Source organism: Carcharodon carcharias, chromosome 2 (genome assembly GCF_017639515.1).
Source record: "Carcharodon carcharias isolate sCarCar2 chromosome 2, sCarCar2.pri, whole genome shotgun sequence".
In the NCBI taxonomy this organism is placed as follows: Eukaryota; Metazoa; Chordata; class Chondrichthyes; order Lamniformes; family Lamnidae; genus Carcharodon; species Carcharodon carcharias.
The window spans coordinates 31,063,174-31,081,516 of NC_054468.1; the positions used below are offsets into that span (position 1 = coordinate 31,063,174).

An 18,343-nucleotide genomic window follows, 5' to 3' on the forward strand; every position below is an offset into this window, starting at 1 on the left:
TTAAAAAAAATAAACAGCATTGAGGGTAAGTATTAAGTAAACACAATTACTTTAATAATTGTCATTCAAAAATATACATATTTATAAATGAGCTTGACTTTCAATTGCTGGTGGAATTTTCACGTGCTTAGTTTACTTTTGGTACATTCCGCATATAACTTTGGTCCAGTGATAACCAGGTTTATGGCAAAGCAGAGAATGGAAAAGAAGTCGGGTGGGGGGGGGGGGGGCGCAATAAGTGCCAGCATTTTTGCCCTGATTGCTATCTAATGGTCCATAGTGGAAGTGTAACTCTTTTGAGTACAAACACGTTTCCATCTGTTCTTATTCAGATGAAGTTACATTGTTTCATAGTTTACCATTGTGAGATTTAACTCTTGATCTTGGGGTTACAAACCCAGTATCATAACCTACATTGGAGAGACCAAACGTAAACTGGGCGACCGCTTTGCAGAACACCTGCAGTCTGTCCGCAAGAATGACCCAAACCTCCCTGTCACAAGCCATTTCAACACTCCACCCTGCTCTCTTGCCCACATGTCTGTCCTTGGCTTGCTGCATTGTTCCAGTGAAGCCAGGCGCAAACTGGAGGAACAACACCTCATCTTCCGACTAGGCACTTTACAGCCTTCCGGAATGAATGTTGAATTCAACAACTTTAGGTCGTGAGCTCCCTCCCCCATCCCCACCCCCTTTCTGTTTCCCCCTTCCTTTTTTTTCCAATAAATTATAAAGATTTTCCTTTTCCCACCTATTTCCATTATTTAAAAAAAAACACCACTAGAGCTATACCTTGAGTGCCCTACCATCCATTCTTAATTAGCACATTCATTTAGATAATATCACCAACTTTAACTTTAACACCTATGTGTTCTATTGTACTATTGTCGTTGACATCTTTTGATGATCTGCTTCTATCACTGCTTGTTTGTCCCTACAACCACACCCCCCCACCTCCACCTCTCTCTCTCTATCTCTCCGCCCCCCACACACACACCTTAAACCAGCTTATATTTCAACTCTTTCTTGGACTCGAACTCAAGTTCTGTCGAAGGGTCATGAGGACTCGAAACGTCAACTCTTTTCTTCTCCGCCGATGCTGCCAGACCTGCTGAGTTTTTCCAGGTAATTCTGTTTTTGTTTTTTATCATAACCACTTGGCTATTTAGACCAAGCTCATAGTGGAAGTGTAACTCTTTCGAGTACAAAGCCGTTTCCATCTGTTTCAGATGAAGTTACATTGTTTCATAGTTTGCCATTGTGAGATTTGAACTCTTGATAATCTTTTAAATGAAAACCAAATCAACAAAATTGGGATAAATCAGGCACAGCCCCTAATTCAGGTCAGCTGTAAAACCAAGAACAAAGTTTAAAGGAAACTTACAAACTTTAAATCAAAATGTGATTAAAGGGGTCAACAAAACACCCCAGTCCCCGCGGTGCCCACCGAGCACAGAAGGCCTCGAGAGTGCCAGCAGACACCGCGTGCTCCTTCTCCAGGGACATCCGGCAGCGAACGTAGCCACGGAAGAGGGACAAACAATCGGGCGGGACTCCCCCGTCGATCGCCCGCTGCCTGGACCTGTTAATGGCCAACTTGGCCAGGCCCAGGAGCAGGTTCATGAGGAGGTCCTCCTCCTTCCCGACCCCCTTCCGCACCGGGTGCCCATAGATCAGAAGCGTGGGGCTGAAGTGCAAACAAAACATCAATAAAAGGTTTTTCAAATAACTAAAAAGGGAGTGTAGTCTACAACACCCTACGTATACATGGTCCACGGACTCCACAAGACCGCAAAAAGGGCACGTGTCCTGAGAGTCCGTGAACCTATGCATCCTCTTATTATAAGGGACTGCTGCATGCAACACCCTCCAACCCAGGTCCCCGATAGAAAGGGGGAGGACACCTCCGTAGAGGGCCTCCCATTGGGGGCCTCCGCCGCCGGACGGCAACAAGGCACGCCAGGGCGTGTCCGGTCGACGGACAAGGGTGAGAAAATGGAAGGTGTGCAGCAGCAGTCCGTACAAAAAGCCCCTCTTTGCCGTGCCAAAAGGCACAGAGGGCATGTCCCCAAGGCGGCTCATATTGCGGGGCACCAGCACCCGAGGGAGGGTTCGGGGCTTGGGGCCAATGTGGAATTCTGTCCGAACAGGGGAATGCTCAGACGGAAGACCACCGCGCACCTGGGCCACCTCAAGACCCAAAATAACGTCGGGTCCGAGCACGACCGTTCTCAGGTCTTGGATGGCATCGGCTGCGACCTGGACACTCACAGACGCGCATCGCGCCAACTCCTGCGGGAGCATCCAGCCCAGTCCTCCGCCACCCAGCACGTCCCCGATCCTGGTCACCCCTGCGGCCACAGCCCTCCTCTCCGCCAACCACTGAAAAGGACGGAGGGGTGGATTCCTGAGCAGCGGCTCTCTGACGATAGCCGCTACTCCTGACGGGGGAGAGCTGCGTCGCGAGGCGACCACTTTCCAGACTTTGATCAGGTCCTGGTAAAAGACGGGCAACGCCTGCAAGGAGCCACCGAGGCCCAGCTGTTCTATAAACAGGAGCTGCACGTCATAATTCAGGCCGTGCACCTGATGGAAGAAATACGTCATCAGGGCACACCATCTAGGAGGAGGCTCGACGTAGAGGTATCGCTGCAGGGTCTGAAGGCAGAAAGTCGCCACCTGTGTGCATAGGCACACTAGCGCCTGACCACCCTCCCTAAGCGGGAGACTCAGAACCTTGGCAGCGACCCAGTGCAATCTTTTGTCCCAGAAGAAGTCGACTAACAATCTCTGGATTCTTGTGACAAAGTCCAGGGGTAAGCTGGTTTAACTCTTTTGAGTACAAACCCGTTTCCATCTGTTTCAGATGAAGTTACATTGTTTCATAGTTTGCCATTGTGAGATCTGAACTCTTGATCTTGGGGTTACAAACCCAGTACCATAACCACTTGGCTATTTAGGCCAAGCTCATAGTGGAAGTGTACATGTGCTCATCAGGTGATGCCGAAATCAGATTCAGTTGTGATACTCTCACAGTTGAATAATAGACCAGTCACTGTTTAGATTCCCACCTAAATAAGTCACACTGACAGAATGAAAAAAGTTGGGAAAGGAGAGGGAATGAAGGATGTATCTAAATATTAGGATTAAAACTTCATTTCAGGCAGGAAAAAGACGAATTCATGAGGCCAATGCTTTGATTTAATATGGAAAGATTGCTTTAAACATATTGCGTTTCTAAGATAGTATTAGGGAGAGGGCAAGTAAACGTTATTTCTGCACTTGAATTGTTCTGCCCCCTCCACAACTGCCAGGCATGTTCCTTGGTATTTCACGCACACATTACGGTCACAAACTGCATGTGCTAACTTGCTGTAAGAACACAAAAGAAAGGGAATTGGTGCATAGCCCTGTTATGTAATGCTGCATTTTGAAAGTCAGGCTCTAGAAAGACACCTTTTCCCCTAATTGCCATTCAACTCTCTCTTTGTCCATGTTTTAGCAGCAGCATAGGGAATTTATAAAACATTATTTCATACTTCACCTAATTTAGAGACAAAGCCAGCAGCCTTTGACATTCTGACTTGATTTTTATTTGGAAGTAATACACATGAAACAAAGAGCCTCTGATTTATCACATTAATAAGTCTTTGGTGATTAAAAAGGTTGGTGTTTCTCTGGACTTCCGAAAAAAACACAAGCAGAAGACAAAAAGAACACACAAGGAGAAAAGAATTAGAAATGTGAGTGATCTGTATGCAGTCTCATACAGATTATGAAGCAAACACCTCCAGGCTCCCTGATGCTCTCAGTGTTTTTAAATGGTCGTGATAAAGTAGTCACAATAATTCCTATGATAAACCATTATGAATGGATTTGCAGAATAGCAAGCAATAATTGACAGTAAGCACTGCACCACCACTCCCTCTTGTACATCATGGACTGGAGTTTCCGCGAGATTGCATAGATATTTTTTCAATGCAAATCACCCAAAATTATCAACCAGCACAGAAGATTGAAGAATTTCAAGTGCAAATTACATCCAGTGTAAATTGAGTTTTTGCCGTCCTTTGCGCTAGTTTAAGCGGCGTCATGCCAGCAGCCGCGAAGTCCCAGCCATTAAACCCCAGATCGAATTAATCACCTCGGGGAGTTTCTGCTGATTGCTCTTAGAGTTAAGGTCCCTTTTAGGCATGGAGTAATAGGTCTTAAACATTAAAATAAATGTTTACTAAGTAAATAAATAGTGTACGCCAAGTAAACCAGTAATTCTTCTGCATTATGTTTGAGAGTCATTTTTATTTATTTAAAATTAGGTTATCAGAGTTGGTGAATGAGATAGTCTGGTTAAAAACACTTTTTTTTTACATGATAAACCCAGTTGAGCTGTGTAAGTAAAATGCAAAAGTATTTTTAATGTCATCATGAAGCGTGTCCAATTTCTGATGAAGTTGAGCCGTGAGGACTGTGACCACTAAAGTGAAGAATGGAAACCAGGTGCACTGAACTATCACAGGTATGGATGTCAGTATCAATACTCATCTGAAAACTATGAAGACGACACATTAAAAAATACTATGTTCTAAATGGCACCCAATTGTGCTATTTCATGGCAGATTTTACTTCAGTAATACACATTTGAGTTTTAGCAGAAACTTAAGCAAAAAAAACTTTGAAAATGTAGTAATTGTAAGTTAAACCTTTCACACTGTAATGGCTGTATAGACCTGCCCTAAGAGCAGGTAATCTTAAAGGCAGAGCTTTCTAGCTTTGATCTTGGAACAAGCTTGTAGCTTCATCAGGAGCTCTGTAAATAAAGTTTACTGTTTCTTGCAAGAAATCCATCCTGCGCTCCAAGTTTATTGCAGAAAACTAAAACAATTTTAAGTGTGATTTATGCCCAGATTGCCAATTGTACCCAAAATGGAAATGCTACACCAATATATATTTGTTTTAAACCGATGAAAAACATATCAATAGTGCTCTCACAGACATGACAACATAATCTTTGAACAGTCCATATCTGACAGATTAGATCACAAGTTTGATCCAGATTGGTAAAACCTACAATACCTGTAAAGCACTCCCAATCTCATAAAGAGAATAATTTTAAAATTAATTGCAGGAAATCCATTATACTTCAAGCAGTAATATAGCATCTACAGTACTTCAAATTATCAAGATTTCAAAATGTTTGAATTCATCCAACCACACCTACTGATCCTAAATTGCTATTTAATGAACTTGCCTGTCAGGGGAAAATAAAGAGCCAGAGTCTAATCCTGATGGCCATGCTATTCTAAACAGGTTTGGAGTTATTATAACTATTTAACTGAAATTAGTTCCCCAAAGAGAAACGTCCTTTAACATCCTGGAAACATTTCCAAATCCCAGACACTGACAGGAGTACATTAGTGTAACGACTGCACCATTATGAAATAATCAATACCATAATTTCCAGAAACTTTTACGACCATTCAATATGAACTGGTAACAATGGGAGATATATATTGGACAGGATTGCATTCAATATATGGCACATCAACAGGCCATTTAGCCGAACTAATCCATAGCGGTGTTTATGCTCCACTCGAGCCTCCTTTCATTTCTCCTCATCTAAATCTATCAGCGTAACCTTTCATTTGTAACCCTTCTAAATCTATCATCATAACTCTTTATTCCCCTATCTCTTATATGCTTGTCTAGTTTCTCCTCTATTCACTTCAACCACTCCCTGTGGTAGCGAGTTCCACTTTCTCACCTCCCTTTGGGTAAAGAGGTTTCTTCCAAATCCTCTTTGGACTTCTTGGTGACTATCTTATATTGATGCCCTCTAGTTATGCTCTTCCTCACAAGGTGAAATATTGTCTCTGTATCCAGCCTATCAAAACCTTTCATGATTTGAAATACTTTTATCAGGTCACCCCTCAGCCTTCTTTTCAAAGACACGAGAGATCCAGCCTGTCCATCCTTGATATGTATACCCACGCATTTCTCGTATCATGTCCTACATTTTCTCCGAGAATTACAGGCATGCTATCAGAATGGAATCCTTTATGTGCAATAGGTTGAGTACAGACAAGACTTCCTCATAACCAGGGCTCTACATGGGAGGTTGGTAATACATTATTGGACCTGGTGTACGCAGGTGTATGGAAATATGTAAGTATATCAGTATTCATTTATTCATGGTTTTATCCCTTTTTCTATTTTTTTTCCCCAACCTCTGCCCCCTCCCCCCACCCACCCCAAAAAGGGCCATCTGTCACTTGTTCTCTGTTGTTCTTTCACAGTACTGACCTTTGTTCTGCCATTCACACATTCTGCTTTCTTACCTTTATGCCACTACCAGTACTTTCTTCAGCCCTTACCACTACCATTAACACTCTCTTTGTCTTGTGTCCATGACATCTTTTTCAATCTCTCCTTAGCCCCCACCTATCGCTAACCTTCTATCTTGCTCCACCTGCTCCACCCCACCTTAAACAGTATAAAATCTATCGCATCTCTTTAGCTCTGAAGAAGAGTCAAACGGACTCGAAACGTTAACGCTGTTTTCTCTCCACAGATGCTGTCAAGACTTGTTGAGTTTTTCCAGCATTTTCTGTTTTTATTTCAGATTTCCAGCACCCACAGTATTTGGCTTTTAACCATGTAAATATGTCAGGATGTTATCAAATAATGCATACATGTAAAATATTGCATAGAGAAAGAAAAACCATTTGTGCCAAAAATTAAACATTTTGTCTAAGACTTTGTTGATATTAGCTCTTTTTAATTCAGTCACAGTACACACAGAATTAAAATCAAGCTTTGTTTACAGAAATCAAAACCCAGGTGAAGCAGTGTTTTGATAACTAGTCAGTTGTTCTGAGAGGAGCAGTGAGTTTGCCAAGATATCCCTTACAAAGGCAAGCAAGCAGAAGAACCATTGAAGGGCAGTCTGCATTTTGGAATTTTCCACTCTTTTTCATGGAAAGGATTTGCATATGATTTATACTGAAATGTTTCTTATATCTTAAAATGATTTTATAAAGATTGAAAAACAACCTTCCAGCTACACACTGTGACAGAAGGGATCAATATGTTAATGCATTCACCCAGGAGGTAACAAGCAGCCACTGAAACGGTTACCCATAATAACCTGGGAGAAGAGGGTATCTGTTACCTTATTTCAGACATCTCAACTCACACCTGAGATTTGAGGTGATTTTCTCTCCCTCCCTTTACGGTTGTGTCACATGTCACCTCAGTGATTCCTCTCAATGATCCCAGTTAGACTGTGAAGTTAGCAGGTAGCAAATATGCATTATGCCACCCCCATTATAGCTCCTATGTGTTTGGGTGATTTTTCAAGTAACTATTTTTTTTCTAGACTACAATGTTATCTGATTCAACCATACAAATCTCAGGAAACAAACCTTTATGCTATAATAAGTTCAAAGCACTCTTGCTACCTTTGGTACAGGCCTAGGAAAGCATTTTAATTAAACAGAATCTAGAAAAACTGATATTGACCAGTTAAGTCCTGAATAATAACTGTACCCATAAAAATAGTACAATGCCACATGATGAGTTGCTTACAAAGGCAACATACAGCACCTTTAGAACCACATCATTTTGCTGCCACAAATGAAGGAGTAATTGGACTAAAGTCACATGAACACCCCACCCCCCCCCCCACCCCACCCAGCCTTTAGTGATGTATAGTCTATCCCTTATACACAACCCACTTGTAGTAAGGCCCAATTCACAAGGTAAGTAGATCTGGGAAATTAATGGGCAGGATTTTCCTGTTGGTGAATTGGGTGGGTGGGGGTGGGGGGGGGGGGGGGGGGGATAGTGGGCCCGCTCGCTGACACATAAAATGATGATCTTGGGCAGGACTCCCGATGTCACCGCACCCCATTTAAATTTTTAGGTAGGTGGGGGCTCAGCAAAACCAGCTGTGCACCCGCCGACCTGTCAATGACCGATTGAGGCCATTGACAGAGTCATTAAACTAAATTAATGGACTTGCCCGTCCAACCTTAAGGTCGACAAGCAGGCCAGAAGCCCTGGTGGGTATTAGAAAAAGCATGAAACCTCATCCATGGGCGGGATGAGGTTTCAGGTAAGTTTTAAAAAATTTAAAGTTTTTTTAAAAAGTTATGGGCATGTCCCAACTCATGTGACAGTGTCACATGAGGGGACATGTCAGGGATTTTTTTTTCTTATTTTTAATATTTTTCATTGTGCAGCTGATCTCCCTGAGGCTGCACTTAGCCTCAGGGAGATGAGTGCGCTCTTTCGTGCGCATGCGTGAAAGACCGCACTCTCGTGTTTAGGGACCACCCCCGCCCCCACCCCCCCCCCACCCCGCCCACACAGGGAGCGCATAGTGTTTCCGTGTGGACTCACGCTGGACAGGCCATAATTGGCCCGCCCATGTAAAATGGCGCCACATTCCCAATCGGAGGCGTAGATCAGAGGTGCGCCTGTGCGCATCCACACTTCAAGTTTGCCCCCAACAGGGGGAAAATCATGCCCAATGTTTTCCCAGCTAGGAGGTTTTGTATGTTTCCAACTTACACACTGACATTAGAAAAATACACAGTAAGTGTGGGCAGAATTTTCCATAAATGAAACTGAGGACGGTGGCACCCACCGAAATGGCAGGAACTCGCGCCAGGTTCTGCGCTTGGAAACTCATTAATTATGCAAAGGCGCGTATCAGTCCGAATTGCCTGGTGGGTCGGGAGTTGATTCATGCAGCCGCCAACAGCTGGTGGGTTCACAGGTTTGGGCGCTATTTTTAAATGCCAGTCCAACACACAGTGTCACTCTCTCCAGCCCACCGGCGATGTCTGACAGGCAGAAGAGGAAGGCCGAGAGCCTGAACAGGAAGGCAGCACCCTGCTTCACACACCAGCAACTCCAGGCCTTGATCAGAGGGGTGGGGGTGCACAGGGAAGTGCTCTATCCCAGGAACAGCTGCAGGAAGCACAGCAGCCTCACCTCTCTAGCCTGGGAGACCGTCACGGAACAGGTCAGTGCAGCTGGCACCCGCACCCAAGGCGCCACCCAGTGCAGGAAGAGGATAAATGATCTCATCTGCTCCATTAGGGTAAGTCATCCATCAACACTCTCCAATATCAAACTCTGATCATGGCATCATGCACTCAAACGGTTACTCTCTTCAGGAGTCTCATGTGACCATTAGTGGGGGACACATATCAACACTCATTCTCTCACTGAGACTTTCACGTCACCACCACCCCATCTGTCATGTTGCTCACACCATCCTCTGGCCCTTCTAGGGAGGGCTCAACACACACAGGGAACATGCATCTCACCCAACCTCTGCTCCACTCCTTCTCATCACACTCCTTTCTTTCTTCTTCATGCAGGCCAAGCTGGCACAAAACAGGTGCGAGAGAGCACAGACCCGCAGAGGGGCAGCCGACTTCCTCACCCTCACTAAGTTTGAAGAGGCTGCAGCCACAGCTGAGCTGGCTGGGGAAGACAGGGATCGCTCCTGTGGAGAAGGGAAAATCGGCCTCTCCCACCAACCCGGTACGATCACAGCTCCCTCACTTCATCAAATCCTGACATTCACAGTGAGTCACGTGCAGTCTTATTTAGCTCATGCTCATTAGCTGAAACCCTATTTTCGATTTTCTAGGCACCAGCAGATCGAGGCCCCCAAGCCAGTCCAGCACCACCAGTGGTAGCCCCTAGACTCCATCCGAGGAGGAAGCTCCAGAAGAACCATCACAGTGCTCAGACACACCCTCCACAGTTCAGAGACACACATGTTGGTGGGGTTGAAGGCCAATCATCTCAGTTCCAGGACATCATTCCAGGAGTTGCTCAGCAACATGTCCTACTCCCAACCATCTTCAGCTGCTTCATCAATGACATTTTCTCTCTATCAATAACAAGCGGAGATGCTCGCTGATGATTGCAGTGTTAAGTCCTATTCACAATTTCTCAGACAATGAAGACCAGGGCAACATTCAAGCTGTGCTGATAAGTGGCAGGTAATATTTGTGTCGTACAAGTGTCAGGTAATGACAATCTCCAACAAGAGAGAATCAAAACATCTCTCCATGACATTCAAGGCATTATCATCGCTGAATCCCCCACTATCAGCATCCTGGGGGTTACCATTGACCAGAAACTTAACTGGACCAACTATATAAATACTGTGGCTACAAGAGCAGGTCAGCGGCTATGAATTCTGCAGAGAGTAACTCACCTCCTGACTCCTCAAAGTCTATCCACCATCTACAAGGCACAAGTCAGGAGAGTGATGGAATGCTCCCCACTTGCCTGGTTGTTTGCGGTTCCCAAGAACACCCAAGAAGCTCAACAAAAATTCAGGACAAAACAGCCCATTTGATTAGATCCCCATCCTTCCCTTTAAACATTCATTCTCTCCACCACTGGTGCACAGTGACAGCATCCACAAGGTGCAGTGCAACAACTTGACAAGACTCCTTCCAAACCTGCAACCTCTACCTCCTAGAAGAACAAGGGTAATAGATGCATGGGAACATCACCACCTGCAAGTTCCCCTTCACGTCACACATCATCCTGGCTTGGAAATATAGTGAGGAATCATCCCAGATTTTACCCACCGCCACAATGGCAGGTTTTCACGCCGTATTGTCCCAAACCCGCCGCATTAGTTATCCATTCCTAGGGAACATGTCGTTTCTGTGGTGGGCAGGCTCTCATTTGCCTGCCACGCCATCACCTTGCCACTTCATCAAGCCAGGTGCCATATTTAAAGTCTAGCTGTGCACACATATCTCAGTGCTTCCAGCCCATGACTACTTCAGGGAAGATGTCCACGAAAGGCAAAAAGATTGCAGCCCTCAAGTTTAGTGACGCGTCACTGGAATGCCTTTTCGATGCCGTGGAGGCCTGCCACGGTGTCCTCTACCACCGCTCTGGCTGCAGGATGGGCAGCAGTGTGACCAACCAGGCTTGAGAGGTGGTGGCAGTGGTGATCAGTGCCAATGCTGCACAAAGGAGGTTGGCCATCCAATGCAGAAAGAGGATGAATGATCTCATCCGTGCAGCCAGGGTGTGGCAACCATCTCATCACTCTAAGCTCATACACTCAAGCCCATCACACATTCACTGGCATCTCACTCACTGTCAGCTCAAGGGACATCACCACCCATTCTCTCACACACCCTCACATGTCCATCTGGTCTCATCTCCACTTGCACAGATCCACATGTGCCCCCACAAACACCCTGGTTAACCTCACCCTGCAACCTCTTCCCTTGCCTGAGGCCACTTCTCCCGCTTCCCCAAGCAAGCCCTGGCCCTGTAGCCATTGAAAAGCCACCCACATATGGCTGATCTGATAGGGGGGCACACAGCGGGTCTCTACCTAAAAGTGATGTGGTGCTGTCTGTGAAGCCTGGCGCTGATAACTGCAAGTGCTGACCAAAGCAAGGTAGGCAAACAAACTTTGATGTCCTGGGCGAAGTGCAGCCCACCAAGTGCACACTGCTTATGTGCCGTTGTGAAACACATCGGCATGTTTTCCCGCCGGTGTGGGTGGACGATCCAGCGGTGGGGACAGGCCTAACAATGATATGCTGATGTATTACAATGAGGTTCCCAACGTTCAACGGCAGAGAACAGGTCAAGTGGATGATTGCGAACTGGTTTCACGCCATCATGAAATCAATCGCACCATATTGTCCCCTCATGTCACCAAACACACCCGCGCTGGCGGGCATGGAAAATCCATGTCATATTGTCACTGGGTGAAAATCCTGGAGCTCTCTCTTTGAAGGTGGCAGGAGATATTGAGAGAATAAGTAGCAAAGCATGTGGCCTTCACAAATAAAGAAATTCAGCACAAAAGCAAGGAAGTTAAACAGAGCCTGTATAATGCTCCAGTTAGGTCACAACTAGAGTATTGCATCCAGTTCAGCTCAACATATTCTAGGAAGATGTGAAGGTCCCTGAGAGGGTGCAGAGGAGATTTATCAGAATGGTTCCAGGGATGAGAAATTTTAACTACAAGGTTAGCTTGGAGAAGCAGGCATTGTTCTCCTTGGAACAAAGGAGCTTGTGGGGAGAAAGAGGTGTACAGGATTATGACAGGTTTAGATAAGGTAATCAAAGAAAAGCTGTTTCCATTAGCTAATGGTACAAAGACTAAGGCACACAGATTCAAAGTTTTGGCTCAGAGACACAGGGGGAACTGAGGAAGGAATCTTTAGCAAGGGGTAATGACCAGGAACTCGCTGCCTGTAAGTGGTGGAAGTGAAGACAATCAATGTTTTCAAAAGGAAATTAGATAGGCACTTGAGAGAAAAAAAACGTGCAAGACTGCAGAGATACAGTGGAGAAATGGGACTTCCTGGATTGCTCTAGGGAGCCAGCATGGATTTGCTGGGCCGAATGGCTTCCTTCTGTGCCGTAATGACTCCATGACTTTATGTGTACCTACACGACATGCAGCGCAACAATTCAAGAAGGCGGCACCCCATTTCCCTTGATCTCCCAAATTGACGCCAAAAATCCACAGGGCCTTTTTACCCTGGATACCAGTGGTGGCATATCCATCCTACAATTCTCTTCAGTGCTGACCCTGTCATAAATTGCAGTCAGTTCATTTCCCTTTCCTTTAGCATTGAGTGTACTCACACGTAACACAGGCGTAGTACACTCAGGGAGATGGAAATGGCAAATGGCTGAAGGTTTCTACAGGAGGCTGGTGGGGCAGCAGTTAATTAGCAAACATTTTGCCAGACAGAGGTAACTGTCAGGTGTACGTAGTGGATGAGATTTTTTGGCAATTCTAAAGCATGTGTCCAAGCATGGCAGAGACACTCAAAAAAGAGGGGGGAAAATGGCACTGAAGGCAGGCAGAAAAGTTCAACGTAAATCTTTTAAGAATTTGACCAACTAACCTTCCAGGTGGAGACGCAGGAACGAAAAGTCGATTGGTGGTCATGGGAGGAAACTGTGTGGTTTGTGGAGAAAAGAAGCAATGACCCCTCTGATCATTTGTAATTTGTCCAAGGGGGAGGGGGAGGGGGAGGGCGGGGGCGTGGGGGATGGTTTCTGGTCCCGCCCTCTTGGGGAGTATCACGGGAGGAACGGATAATTTGACGGACCAGCAGGAGATCCGTTGGCCGTTGGCTTTGGGCGGGAATTTCCGCGCTCGGGCGGGTCAAGTCTTCAGTTATTCTGTGCGGAATAACACATTCTCGTAACTTTCCCAAAACTGACATTAGACTGACAGGTCCGTAGTTATCCAATATCTCCCTCCATCTCCTCCCAATTAATGGAGAATTTTTAGCTATTTCCCGACCCAATTCCATTCCCAAAACAAAAGAGCAGTGAAAGATTATTACTAAGGCAGCTGCATTTTCTTGCTTATTTCTTTTTAATTACTCCGGGATGCGAACAATCAGGGACTGAAGATTTGTGTATCTGAAGTCTCATTACTATATTCAACCATTTTTTAAACTTACGTTAAATTCAGTAAGCTCGTCCCCTCGATTTACTTTTAGTTTCTCTTGTACCGTTAGTTTTCCTGACCTCTTGCTCTATTGTGCAAATGGATGCAAAGTATTCATTTAAAAAATCTGCTATTTTCTTTTTTGCCTGCATCTGTCTTTAGTGGACCAAAATTTATCTTTGCAACTTTTTTTTCACACATTTATCAAAACTTTTACTGTTCTCCTTAATATCCCATACAAGATTTTTTTTAAACTATTCCCTTTTACATCTTTTAATACTGCTTTCACCATATCCCTTTCCCACATTACAACAGTGAATATACTTCAAAAGTACTTTTCTGGCTGTAAGGTGCGTTGGGACAGCCGGTAGTCCTGAAAGGTGTTTTCTAAATGCAAGTCTTTTCTTTTGCTTTTCATAGCTCTCTTGGTCCTTTTCAATTTCCTTTGCAGTTATGTAAGTGTTTTCTTTAGGTTTACGGGCAGCTATTCCTTTGAGCTTTCTGATAGTCCAGCCAACTGATTTATAGACACAGAGACCCAAGGTACAATGGCAATGGCTAGAGTTGACTGCATGAAGCTGCAATCACTCAGGGCTGCAGTATCATGTAGACATGAACTGTTAATCTCAAGGAGACCATTCACACTTTTCTTTGAATAGTGCCTAGAGATCTTTATTGTCCTCCAGAGCCTGACTTGTATTCACAATCTTCTGAATTAAAGGTAAGAATACTACTGCTAAGCCTAGGCCTGAATTTTCAGCTCGACAGGCGGGCACTATTGGTGGGCCTGGGAGCAGTTGAGAAATGGTGCACCGACTGCGTTTGGCCCCCGCGCGCTGAATAGATCAGCGCTGCCGGGGTGGGAGCAGGAAGAAGGTGGGCCATGATGTCAACGCGGGAGCAGACGAGCACTGACAAAGCTCCATGAAGACAGAGAGCTGCCTCGGAGCTGAAGACCCGAAGCCCAGGAAATAAAGTTTTTAAAATCAGGGAAAAAATGTCCAAGCATCAGAATCAATCACCTGAACATATAGAATATAAAAATGCTGTCCACAGGTTTCTATTTTTATTTAATAACGGAAGCCTCATCCCGCCCTTGGATGAGGTTTCATGAAAAATGTAAAGGCCGCCTAGCTGATTGGCCCATCCGCCAACCATAAGGTTGGACATGTAACGTAAAATGACAGACAATTACGCCGTTAAGGGGCAAAATTTCTCTCTTAATTGTCGGTGGGCGCGCTTCCGACTTTTGCACGCGCCTGCCGATCGAAATATCGCACGTGTGCAGGATGACATCAGGACGCTCGCCCAATGTCATCTTGCGCAGTTTCACACCCGATCGGGTCGGGCAACATAAAATTCAGCCCCAAGGCTAAGGACTTACCAGAATGATCTGAGCTTCCGACCGTATGTTATTCTCAATTAGAACAGTGTTAGCATTGCTCTGTGATGTTATTTCCTTATATTAAAGTCCCACAACTTCAGGGAGTACCGTGTTAAAAACTAACTAACAATACAGCTGCACAGAAATCTGGAACAGTAATTATTACGGGAACATAGCTAAATAGTCAAAAACAATGGATCTCCTGGGTTTCACTTAAGCAGACACTTAGCATCTCAGCCATCATCAAATTCCTGCCTTCATTTCCACATTAGTATTTTGGATCAACAATAATGCTGGTGACAGATGCTGACTTGAGCATCTGCAGTCCAAACTCAGATGTAAATGAGATGCTTGTTACACAAGCTAAACTCAGCATTCTGATGTTTTGCCAATGCACCATCATGGAATGATCAAATGTTTCCAAAATAATGCTGGGTTTCTCAAGCTGAAAACCAGATAAAAATGTCCAAAGGATTTTAAAAGCAATTGGCTTAATTCAATTTTATGTCAAAATGTTAAGAGCTCCATCCCTCCTGCTGGATTTATCATTTAAAGACATATTTAATTTTAGTGCAACACTTCCAAAAGGCAGGTACTGGATTTCTTTTGGAAAATCTTTATACAAGTACTTAACGATTTATTAGATCAACCTTCATAGACCAGAATGTAAAGGAAGTATCATTTCAATTATTCATAAAATAATTAATTTCCATCTCAACACACAAAGGACAAGATTGTCGTCGATGGCAGTAGCAACTTGAGCAATAGCATGGACAGAACTGAAGTGTTCCTTTTAATGCCCATGATCGACATGTGTGTTTTATTACCCTCAGTGATTGGTCCAATTAAGTAATTCCAGCAGTAAGCTTTTAGTGAGTTTTAAAATAAAGATTATTTATTATCACACACTTAACCCAGATGTTTAAAACGCAACGTGTCACTCACTCATCTCATACACACTATCACGCACATAAAGATTAGATACAGATGAAGATAAAACAATATGGTTACAATTTATAATTATTTCAGTCTCGTTCTTGGCAGGCCTGTGGTTTCTTTGATGGGCTGATATTTTAATTAAAATCAAGGTCTTGTAAAGCAGAGGATTCTCAGTAAGCTGCTAGGCTTCTTGTAGTCAGGTTTCCAGGAGGTTGGTTCTCAGATGAATTCGAAGTTGGAACAGATTGAGGGGAGTATTTCTCCCACTTGCAAGGCATTGCTGTTTATTACCTTAGCTGCTTGGATGATTTGCAGCAGGTTTGGTGGCTTTCAGTGGAATTCTGTCTGCAAGCAGCTTCTTGCTGAATTTTTAAAGCAGACAGAAAAAAATGGCTCTCTCACCATTAAACTTTTACAAGTTCAAAGTCCTTTTCCAAAAAAGGGTGGTGTGTTGATTACACATCCAGTGTTGTCATTCCTTGGGAGTTTGAGACAGCCAGTATCTTTGTGTTTGAATGACACATTCAATTTTGACCATTACCCTTTTGAATTAGGTTCAGAAAAAGGCATTGATAACACAGCAGTCTGGAATGTTTCTTTTGTTCCCTCTTGAAGTTCCAAAGCAAATAGGTCAATCTCAGCAGAAGTTGTTGGTACAGCTGTGGAGATGCTGTGTGCATTGTTTGATTGAGTTTTATGAGCAGCCACTGGGTTAAATATTTTGAAAAGGTTTTTGAATGATGGCTGTTTATTTATTTTAGCAGATTTAATGAGCCGTTGAGAAGATAGAGCTTTTTCAAAGCGAGTTTTAATGGCTACATGTTTGATTGACTGCTTTATAAGCTTTTAAGGGAGGTAATTTTTTCAACTGGTGTTTTAGTGGATTTTTTTAATTTCATGAGCACTTCAAAGACTTCCCAGTGTTATTTTATGGCTCATGAGTTCTGTACATAGTGGATACTGGGTGAGTGGGCATGGGGAAGATGTGGAGAGTATGGAGGGGGAATGGGTGTAATGGGGGTATAGAGGGTGTATTGATGGGGTATGGAGGTATGGGGGCATGGGAGTAGGTTGATGGTGAGGGGTCAGGGCTATGGAGTAACAACCATGGAGTGAATTGCGCCGATGTCCCAGTGAACGGAGGTGGGCCATCTAACCTGCTGGCTTCAGCATTTGCTCGCCTCCATTGCCACCTTGGGCCAGCTTCGGGAGGTGGCAGCCACAACTCCAGCCCAACCCTGACTCTGGCAGATGAAAATTCCATGTGAACGGGCTGACTTTCAGAAGTCCAGAACTCAATGTTGGGAATTGGTTCAACTCAAAGGGGAGGATGTTGTCTGAATTAAACATATAGGGTTGAATTTTCCTGAAGGAGTGGTCTCCCTTTTATCCATCCCAACTTTGGCAGAAGTGCTGAAGAAACCCAAGGACAGTGTGGATACTGCTGACACTGTTCCCCCTGCTGGCTTGTCAAAATTATGGTGAATGAGAAAGAGGAAAATCTCTCTGGAAATTTACCTTGTTAAGTTTTTGAGACAGAACCGTCTCAGGTAATACAAATGCATGCAACAGCATTGTATGGATGTATACCATTGGGAATTGTACTATCTGGTCAAACTCATTTTATCTGCGACCCCTACAAGCGTTGTTTCAGACCAAAATTGTGTATAACAAGTGGGAAATCCTGCTGTGGAAATTAGCCTCGGATTTCCATTCATGGTTGAAAGGGTTTTCTGGCCCTGAGACCAGCGGGCATCGTCACAGGTGGGACAGGAAAACTTAGAGTGTTACTAAATGTCAATGGCTCTCCAAATTTTCTCGCCCCACCCAAGACGATGCCCTCGGTGGCAGGGCTAGAAAATCCCAGCCTAAGTTTTCCAAATTAAAATAATTTAAAGCTAGAAATTTATACTCAAAATAATTAGATTTGGAAGAGTTTTTACATTTAACATTGTTTAATAAGACCAGTTATAAAGCTTTTCTTCTACAGCACTGGTCATGCTGATATACCCCCTAGTTTCAACGGAGTAGGTAACAGCTACAGATTTGAGAATATCTCAGAATGTCATTGCCTACAATATGCAAAATAGCCCTACAAGAGAGAAAAAATTATAACCTTGTGAATCCAACTTCAAGAAGGAATAATAACAATGACATACAATTCTCATTACAATAATATGCACAAATTACTAGGTTTCCTTTGTTTATATTACAGGCTACAGCACATCTTAACACTCATTTTTAACTAATGATCCATGTGAACCATAATTGTTCTGTTCCTTATTACTGGCTGAGAACAAGGTGCTATCAAAGAGTAAGGAAACAAAGTTGCCTGTGGAAAGTCAGGCATATTAATGTGTCAAGCTCCTTGGGTCAATCATGCATTACAGGAGGGGCCAAGCAAAGGTTCAACACTGATAACCCACTGTTATTCTAATATCAGGAGATGCCTGATCAAAAGTGCAGGATAGCTTTGAAGACTATTTTTCATTCAGGTAATAGCTTTAATGCTTGGGTGGATTAGAATGTTATTACCTGAG

At 44.0% G+C, this 18,343-nt stretch overlaps 1 protein-coding gene across 1 annotated transcript in view; it reads right to left on the bottom strand.

Annotated features, from left to right (window-relative positions):
- Positions 1-18,343, bottom strand: part of megf6 (multiple EGF like domains 6) — a 360,806-nt gene that overhangs the window by 289,453 nt on the left and 53,010 nt on the right. The gene's annotated exons all lie outside the window — the stretch shown is intronic.